Source organism: Drosophila biarmipes, unplaced genomic scaffold (genome assembly GCF_025231255.1).
Source record: "Drosophila biarmipes strain raj3 unplaced genomic scaffold, RU_DBia_V1.1 ptg000017l, whole genome shotgun sequence".
Lineage (NCBI taxonomy): Eukaryota > Metazoa > Arthropoda > Insecta > Diptera > Drosophilidae > Drosophila > Drosophila biarmipes.
This window is the reverse complement of record NW_026114535.1, coordinates 5230080-5239935: the sequence shown is the minus strand read 5'-3', so window position 1 is coordinate 5239935 and position 9856 is coordinate 5230080. Positions and strand designations below refer to the sequence as shown.

The 9856-nt window shown below is 37.3% G+C and overlaps 1 long non-coding RNA gene across 1 annotated transcript; it reads right to left on the bottom strand.

Moving 5' to 3' along the window:
• Window positions 1-2037: 2037 nt before the first annotated feature.
• On the bottom strand, window positions 2038-9606 carry LOC122818931 (uncharacterized). Its single transcript, XR_006368406.2, has 3 exons — window positions 3310-9606; window positions 2970-3225; window positions 2038-2881 (listed from the first exon to the last, which is right to left on the bottom strand). It is a non-coding gene; the product is annotated as an uncharacterized LOC122818931 (long non-coding RNA).
• Window positions 9607-9856: the final 250 nt, after the last annotated feature.

Below are 9856 nucleotides of genomic sequence, written 5' to 3'. Positions count from 1 at the left end.
ATTCGTAATGACCATGTTTCGTTAAAAATGGCGTTTTAGTTATTGATTCTGTGTCCATTTAAATTTAATATAATCCTTTAGCTAAATCAATGGTTATGAGATATTGACATCTAACTATTTGTTCAATATTTCATCCATTCTGGATACTGGTAATTTCTCATTGATAGTGATTTCATTTAAATTTCTGTAGTGTACTATTAATCTGAATTTAATTTTTACTGATGCATCGTTTTTTTTTTGGAACTATCCAGATTGGTGAACAAGAGAGAGATTTTGATTTACGAAATATTTCCTGTTCAATCATTAAATTTGCCTAGCTATCCAAGCGTTGGATATTTCTTCTTTGGTAACTGCTTGCGCTGAGTCGACCACGGTCCTATCGATGGCTCCATTAATAATGCGAGTTTGTCTGGCATTTTGAGTAGGGTAAAGTTGTAGGAGGTACATAACCGTGGCAATATACCAACTTAGCTCTGCTAGATTCCCATCAAAGTATGGCAATTTTTTTATTTGTCCAATCTATTGATTTAAATGAATCTCGTACAGCTGTGGTAGCACTGATGGATTATCCATTTTGTCGTTTTCTTTTTGGCCTGTCTTCAGGAGGATAATTTTCGGTATTACATTATGTTTTCTTCTATATGATCGTTTAAAACTTATGTTCTCTGCGGTGTTTCTTTTTTTGTACAATATTTTTATTATCAGTTAACAGAAATATAGGCTTAATAAATAATTACAGATGTTCGGGTTAAGCCCGGGGCTACTCAGGGGTTATTAGAAATGATGTAAAGACATGTCTGTCGGCATAAAGTTTGTGACCCGTTGTCACACGCAATGTGTGCCATCCACTATATCAGCTACATGTTTATTTAGTTTAAAATAGCTAAAATCAACGAATTTCTGCTTAGTCGAAATCGTACAGATCACTTTTGTCAATAGGGTCACAAGCTTTCAAATCGATGGCTTCATAGGTGCTAAAGTAGTATGTGTAACGTGTAGACAAATTTTCTTTACAATTTCCCTATCCAGCCAAATGCAGTTTTTTGTGGGGCTGTAGGCCCTTACCAAATCGCAAACAAAGTTGGCGCTATCCGCTAAGAAGATATAATTCGGGAACCAATCAAAGATTGCAGTTGCTTCCGGACAATGACCTGAGCTCGATGATAATATCATGTATTCAATAACCGCTTTAACGGAGTTTTGTAGAGACGACTATTGCATCCGAATTTCAAAGTTAATTATCAATGCCAGAGAATGCCCCCTCGTTTTACTTGTAAATTATTAACGAACTATTTCGTAGGAAAATAACTCGTAACCTCGACTCTAGCGAAATTCTAATCCTTGGATTCAAGCCTTGACGAGTAAGCCGTGACCCAGATTTATATATGCACATATCAACTAATATAGTATTTTTTAATAAAAAACTCATTTGCTTCTACATCAAAATGGTGTTCATTCATTTTAAAGAGGTATTCATTCATATTATACCGATATTCATCCAGATTGATTTTATTTCTACGTTTTTGCATCTTGTGCTCTAATATGTACTTTAAGTTGATTAAAAATTGTAAATTGTCAATTAAAAAATAATAAGACAAGCGCACAGGATGTCCATTTAGGGAGAGAAGCCCCCTGTTCATGCTCCTTCTTCGATTGAACTGTCTTCTTGATTGTATTGTCTCCAAGACTTCCACCATGATAGGTATTCACCCTGGTGTCAAGTCCTACAATAATGAGCTACATCTTGGCGTCCTGAACAATCTCCATTATCTGCATTTTTCCTTCCATTTTTATACCCGTTACTCTGAGAGTAAAAGGATATACTAGATTGGTCGGAAAGTATGTAACAGGTAGGAGGAAGCGTTTCCGACTTCATAAAATATATATATTCTTGATTAGGATCACTAGCCCAGTCGATCTAGCCATGTCCGTCAGGCTGTCTATCCGTATGAGCGCTGAGATCTCAGAAACTATAAGAGCTAGAACCGTGGGACTTGGAATGCATATTTTTGGGGTTCCGGAGCACAAGTTTGTTTCAGCGGTGTGCCACGCCCACTCTAACGCCCACAAATGGCCAAAACGCTTAAATCTGTCTGCCGCCCACATAACATCTAGTGAAATAGCCGGTAGGTACATATCTTCATTATCCTTTTGCTCCCTTAAGCTGGGTAACGGGTATCTGATAGTCGGGTCACTCGACTATAGCGTTTTTCTTTTAACACGAAGTTAAACTTTGTATTCTTTGATCCGCGACGTACATGCAAATTCACATCCTAAATTGCCTTTTTTTTTTGTTTTTTTTTAAAAACTTATTCTTTGTAGTGATTGAAGATTTAAAAGATTACCCGCTATGCATGTAGTACGGTTTTACATAGCCCCCCGAAAATTGGAGCAATTTAAAGAAGACTTATCTTTTGGGGCACAAAATAAAAAACTTAAATTAAATGTTCAAGGGAATTTTTTTATTTTTCCTAAAAAATTATTTTAAGGCTTCCTTCTAGTTTCGCGGATGCTTTTTTCTCCGCGAACTAAGCACTGCAATGCTGTTCCCAATTTGCCAATATGTGCCATGGGGCTGTCAGAGCCGGGATGGGAACGAATTTCTATGCAGGAAGGCGACCAGCATCCTGGCAATGGACAGCTGTCTCTTAGCGGCGGACTTTTTTCCTCGATCCCATAGAAGCCAGCGTCTCGTTCTGGAGTGGAGTCCAGTGTCTCCCCAATGGGAAACTCTTCGTTAACGACTCGTCCTGCTGGCAAGTCCCACAATATGGGAAACATCTTGGCGTCCTTTTCAGTCTGCACTGGACTTCTGAAGGTATCTTTGGGATAGCTTTTGTGGTTTTTATTCAATTTTTAAATTTTGGTTTCCATTACGATTCTGCACAAACACAATCAAAGATTAAATTGTCTTATTTTGTTGCTTAATTTGGTATATTTTCTGGTATTTCCTTTGCTTTTTTGCGTACCTCGTTGGACTACCCTCAATTAAGGCGTGATGTCTTTCAGCCCTTGACAGAAATCCATAGAAAGCAGCCAACAAATTATTGATTGTCAGTGAGCCCTCTTTAGACTGCGCAAAATCCTGAGTATGATTAACATCCCCCAAACCTTCTTGATGCTGCTTGACGCTCCCTTTTATGCTAGCAACTTCCCTGCCGTGGGGACTGAAATTGTGCCCTCGCAGAAATTGATCATTTGGCACGTCTGTGTTATGAGATCCTTCTGCAACAAAGTTTAGATATTTCTTTATTAAATTTAGAATTTCTTGCGCCAGCGGCTTATCACGTCCTAGTCTTAGATGTTTACCATTTATTCAACGAGAATACGGGTCAACCCCTAAGGTGAGATAAATGGGTCCAGGTTGCCGAAAGTCAGGATCTGCTAAAGACAATCTCTCTCGCACAAGATCGTGTGCAATTGGTAACGATGGTTGATCTGAAATGACTGTGAAAATAATAAATACCTAGACTGGGGTTTTAAAATCTGAGGTACACGACCATAGCTTTAGTATTGACTTGGTCGCTGTTGTTATTTTTCTTCCAATTCCAGATATTTCAATCGGTAACGACATTTCCTTAAGAGATAGCAGCTCTGCCATCCTCCTTGAGATAAGATTCACTTATGACCCGGAATCTATTACAGCGGGACATATTTTAAGTTGACCAGTAGGATCTTCTAATTATACCTTGGCGGTCGCGAGCAGAACCTTTCCTCTAGGGTTGTCGCAGCCTGCGATGGTTACTGCGCCTGCCACTAGATTGCTCAGTCAAAATATTTCTTGCTTCACCGCAGAGTAAACCTTATAGAATATCCAGCTTCTGGCTGGCTGAGTATGCTTTATTATGCACAAACAAATCGTGAAAATGGGGCCAATCTAGGTATTCGTGATCAAACTCGGGAATACTGATTGGTGGTAGAGACAGATTTAGGTTCATCAGAGAGTCGTTTCCTCGAGGCAAGGTCATATTATCTTCTTTATATAATATCTGAATACCAGGAGTACTATCGAGATCAATAAGCCCCATTAGACCCACAAGAGGCGTTGTAAAACTGTTTGCTTGATTAAAGAGTCCTTCGGATTGTTGAGGATCCGCCAAGGTATCTTTTGAGGTCGGCTCGCTGACGCCGTATTTTTTTTGAATATTGCTTATAATTCTTTACCAGCTCATTTAATGTTGTGAGTCGTAAGGCGTATTTATCTGCAGTAGGTAATGTTGCTTATTGGACTTCTTCATCTAAGTCATTGAACAGAGATCGCTTAACTCGTTTAGCTTACTGGAATAATAACCGTCTCGTTGGCGTCGTTCGGCAGAATCCTTGCCATAGTCCTTTATGAGCTGTTGAATCTGACCTTGTAGCTCATTTGGAGTAACCTGCGTATCCTGTGAAGCTGGATGAGCTATGGTATCCTGTAAAGCTGGAGTAAGCTGCGTATCTTGTAAAGCTGGATCAAGTTATGGTATCCTGTGAAGCTGCATTAAGCTGCGTATCCTGTGAAGCTGGAGTAAGCTGCGTATCCCGTGAATCTGTATGAGCCATAGTATCCTGTGAAGCTAAAGTAAGCTGCGTATCCTGTGAAGCCGGAATAAACTGGGTATCTTGTAAAGCTGGATCAGGCTGCGTATCCTGTGAAGCTGGAGTAAGCTGCGTATCCTGTGGAGCTGGATCAAGCTTGCAGAAAGGAAAGGACCAATGTTCACCACCACACCAACTCCAACCGCATCAGGCAAACAAAGCTCCACGTGGAACATGGACACCACCCCAAACAGCAACAGAGATAGCCAAACAATATCTTGTGGAGACTCCTAGCACTACACAAAGTCTACATGATACAACCCATATCACAGACCTGTAGAAGGTCTTTTAGAAATGTGGTGAGAACGGACCACGGCCCAAGGTTGTCTAACCCAACGGCTTTTATTCTGCGGCAAAATGGATGTCAGGGGCGTCAACTGCTGCGAACGATCGGAAAATGGCCAGGGATCTAAGCTAGCTGCTAAGGTACAATCGGCATAGGGGTAAACTCAAGCTTTAAGTGGAGACTGTGCGTTGACTTTTGGCAGATCAATGTGAAGTCTATGAAAGATGCATACCAAATGCCCATCATCATCCGCAGTTTGGACCTGATGATGGATACTGGTAGATCCCACTGGAAGAAAATAGCGTTCCGATATCGAAATAAAGCAAACCTGAGCTAAGTCCGACAAAAAATTTCACTGAACGGCACAGAAAAGCTGAAGTGAAGCTCATCATGGTGCGGTGCGGCGTCGTACACAGGATAAAAGCCAGAGAGGAGAATGTGCGTAGTCACGAGGGAAAAGAGAGTTTGGAAAAATGTTTGGTGAAGGCAGAAGACAAATGACAAGAGAAAGTACAAGAAGACAAACCAAGGAATCAAGTTAGACCAAATATGTGTTTGTATGTGTATTGGGTATGAGCCCTTAAGCAGTTGATGATTGAAAGCCAAGTAACTTATAACATTTGTGTGTTAGAAATAAAGGTTGTATGTATTTACGTAGGCAACTTTATAATCAATTTAAAATGCGGGTCGTTGTACTGACGAATTGAGGTTAGGATCGCAGCTGATGTGCTCTTCGTATATGATGTGTTTTAGGATGCACCGATTTCTGGAGCCTAGCCGAGGAAATGGAGGTTAGGTGAGCTCCGACGATGAGATGTAGGGTAGGACGGACCGCTAAATGGGTTATGGCCCACCGATTGTACGCACAGCCGACGAGATGGGCTAAAGTTGTCTTACTGAGCGATAAAATGCGCCTAATTCTTGGTGATTTTTTACTATTCAGGCATTGTAACAAACATAGAATTCATAAATATTTAATGAAATGACTAAATTAATTCATTTGGGAAATAATCGTGTTCTAAAGTGGATCCATTAGAAAACTAATTATTTGAATTTCTCCGGAGTTATTTTGAAGATTTAACATTAAGGAGGATTTTAACATTAACGTTTGCTATTATTCTCTGTAGTTGGCTGGTTTAGTCTTCATGTCGGTGGAGCCCTCTTTATTATTCCGAAGACATTGTGAATTGGTTTTCTTACAGTTAATTGTTCTTTCAAGAACTGATATCTACTTTCTTATATAATCCGCTTAAGTGGTAATTGGATTTTATGTGCCTCCACCCGCACCGATGGAGTATATATATGTAAATTGGCTCTGAACAGATTGATCAGAGAAACAGCAATTCATCTAGTTCAAATCGCTTAGTTGATTAGAACTTGTGTGTTAGTTGAACGCAAAGTTAAAGTTGCTGATTTATATCTCCGTATTCGTTCTGATTTTTTATTGAGCATGGATTCGGGCTTATATATATGATTTGGGGTTACAAAGATCTTTAGTTTAATCTGCTATAGGTAAAAATGTACAATATTTTTATTATCAGTTAACAGAAATATAGGCTTAATAAATAATTACAGATGTTCGGGTTAAGCCCGGGGCTACTCAGGGGTTAGTACAAATGATGTAAAGACATGCCTATCGGCATATAGTTTGTGACCCGTTGTCACACGCAATGTGTGCCATCCACTATATCAGCTACTTGTTTATTTAGTTTAAAATAGTTATAATCAACGAATTTCTGCTTAGTCGAAATCGTACAGATCACTTTCGTCAATAGGGCCACAAGCTTTCAAATCGATCATAGGCTTCATAGGTGCTAAAGTAGTATGTGTAACAGACCGTGTAGACAAATTTTCTTTACAGTTTACCTATCCAGCCAAATACAGTTTTTTGTGGGGCTGTAGGCCCTTAGCAAATCGCAAACAAAGTTGGAGCTATCCGCTAAGAAGATATAATTCTGGAACCAATCAAAAAAGATTGCAGTTGCTTCCGGACAATGGCCTGAGTTCGATGATAATATCATGTATTCAGTAATCGCTTTAAAGGAGTTTAGTCGAGACGACTATTGCGTCTGAATTTTAAAGTTAATTATCAATGCCAGAGAATGTCCGCTCGTTTTACTTGTAAATTATTAACGAACTCTTTCATAGGAAAATAACTTGTAGCCTCGACTCTAGCGAAATTCTAACCCTTGGATTCAAGCCTTGACGAGTAAGCCGTGATCCAGATTGATATATTCACATATTAATTAATATGTTATTTTTTAATAAAGAACTCATTTGATTCCACATCAAAATGGTGTTCTTTCATTTTAAAGTGGTATTCATTCATATTGTACCGATATTCATACAGATTGATTTTACTTTTACGCTTTTGCACCTTGTGCATATTTATTAAAAGCCCTTTAAGTTAATTAAAAATTGTAAATTGTCAATTATAAAAATAATACGGCAAGCGCACAGGATGCCCATTTAGGGAGAGAAGCCCCGCTGTTCATGCTCCTTCTTCGATCGAAATGTATTCTTGATTGCATTGTCTCCAAGACTTCTACTATGGCAGGGATTCACCCTGGTGTCAAGTCGTACAATAATGGGCTACATCTTGGCGTCCTGTATAATCTCTCTCGTATAAACGCTGAGATCTCAAAAACTATAAGAGCTAAAACCGTAGGACTTGGAATGCAGATTTTTGGGGTTCCTGCGCAGAACAAGTATGTTTCAGCTGGGTGCCACGCCAACTCTAACGCCCATAATCCGCGAAAATATGTAGCGCCTGAAGTTTTATGATAGAAACAAAATTTCAACTGAAATGTATTTGCCTCAACAATACCTGTCGACTCACTAAAAAAAAAGGTGCCACGCCCACTCTAACGACCACAAAAGGCCAAAACGCTTAAATCTGTCTGCCGCCCACATAACATCTAATGAAATAGCCGGTAGGTATATATCTTCATTATCCTTTTGCTCTCTTAAGATGGGTAACGGGTATCTGATAGTCGGGTCACTCGACTATAGCGTTTTTCTTTTAACACGAAGTTAAACTTTGTATTCTTTGATCCGCGACGTACATGCAAATTCACATCCTAAATTGCCTTTTTTTTTTGTTTTTTTTTTTAAAACTTATTCTTTGTAGTGATTGAAGATTTAAAAGAAACATCTATATAACTATATATATATATATTTCAGATTAAGTGCGTATTGACCGATTTGGATTTTTGATTTTAAAATTATTGTTGTTTTCAATATAGGCACTTAAATTTTTTAATTATGCGCTTATTTACTGATTTTGATTTTATTCCAATTTTTTTGTGCAATTGATTTAGACATAGATTCGTTCGCGGATCTCTTTTTATTGTTCTTTGGTTGTTTATGGATTTTACTCTGTCAGGATAAACTATTTGTATAGTATTATCCTTCTTTTGATCAGTACATGTGACTTCTTCTAACGATTTTTTGAGATCCTACCGACGCTCCAAAATCGGAGTATCCTGTATTGTGGAAACTGCCTATAGTCTGAACAGAGGCTCGTTCTAATTGATTAGTTTTTCCTATAGCTTGTTTATGCTTGGTAAAATTCCATTGGCATGTTTACAATTGAATTTGCATTTTTATTTCTTAGAGAGTGACTTTATAATTTTTTTAATGGGTGTCTCGAGGGTGACTGTGTGTATGGACATTTGGTCTGTCTTCAGGAGGATAATTTTCGGCATTACATTTACATTTTCTTCTATGTGATCGTTTACAACTTCTGTTCTCTGTGGTGTTTCTTCTTTTGGCTTTACATATTTTTATTTCTTGGCATGTTCTACACGTTATACCATTAATACAATAAAATGCTTAAATAATAATTACAAAAGTTGTTTTGAAATTATAAATTGTGTATGTCATTCAATTATTTCTTTTGTTTGAATATATGACAATGGTTCCAATTAAACTCGACAATGGCAATGTCTTTATTATTGGAATTTTGATTTAGCAATGATTTTGGAATGTTGCATGTCAGTAACATATTAGGTTCAACATAAATAATTTGGAAATTTTTATAAGTTTTTAGTGAATTGTATTCAAATTTTCTTGTCTAATTATTTCGTTTATAAACCCATTGTTTAATAAAGAAATAATGAAAATAGTAACTGACAAATGCATGTATCACTATGTTTGGTTTTATAATTGTAAGTATAAAGGATCCGTTTGAATGTTGTATATCTTTTCTTCATATATAATTCACTTTATATGATTCTTAACTTTTTATTTACTGTTTGTGGAATCGTTCTGTATCTGAAATACCGTTCTTACTAGTTTTTATTTGTGTTTGAACTAAGTGTTCTTTTGGCTTCTAACCAATGTCTACCTGCTAGTTACACTAATGTAGAAAATTTGAAATATTTGTGTGTACATGATAAAAACTGTTGGTTGCCTACCATATACAAATCCATAACAAATGTTTACCTTATATATTGAATTTGTGGGGCAATTTTAGTATTTCCTGTTCTGTTTTGGCAATATTACAAATTTTACATTAATTTATTAAATTTTTAATTAACTTTTGATAATCAGGGAATACTATTGTTCTCTAAACCATTTGGAATTTTTCTCAATCCTAGCTCTACAAGTATTCTATGTCGTTTTAGAATTTCAGAATATCTTCGAGTCTGTTGTACCTCTCATTGGTTTTATTGAATGATGATGTTGATGTTGAATGACATTTATAATTTCTAGGCAAGCTTTTTGGAATATGATACAATCTGATTTGTCATGGAAATAATTGCACTCTTCTTGGTACATAATAATTTTTTAATTATTGCATTTGCTGAAGTGTCATTCATTTCTTTATAAATAATTTTGATTGTCCTCTTGTGTACTGTGCACTGTTCCGTATGCGTCACTATATAATTCGTCTTGTATGTCCTGTTCAACATTGTCCGTATACATGGTTTCTCTATCTTGGTTCTAGATAATGCGTCGGCAACGTAATTCTTTTTCCCTGGTGAATAT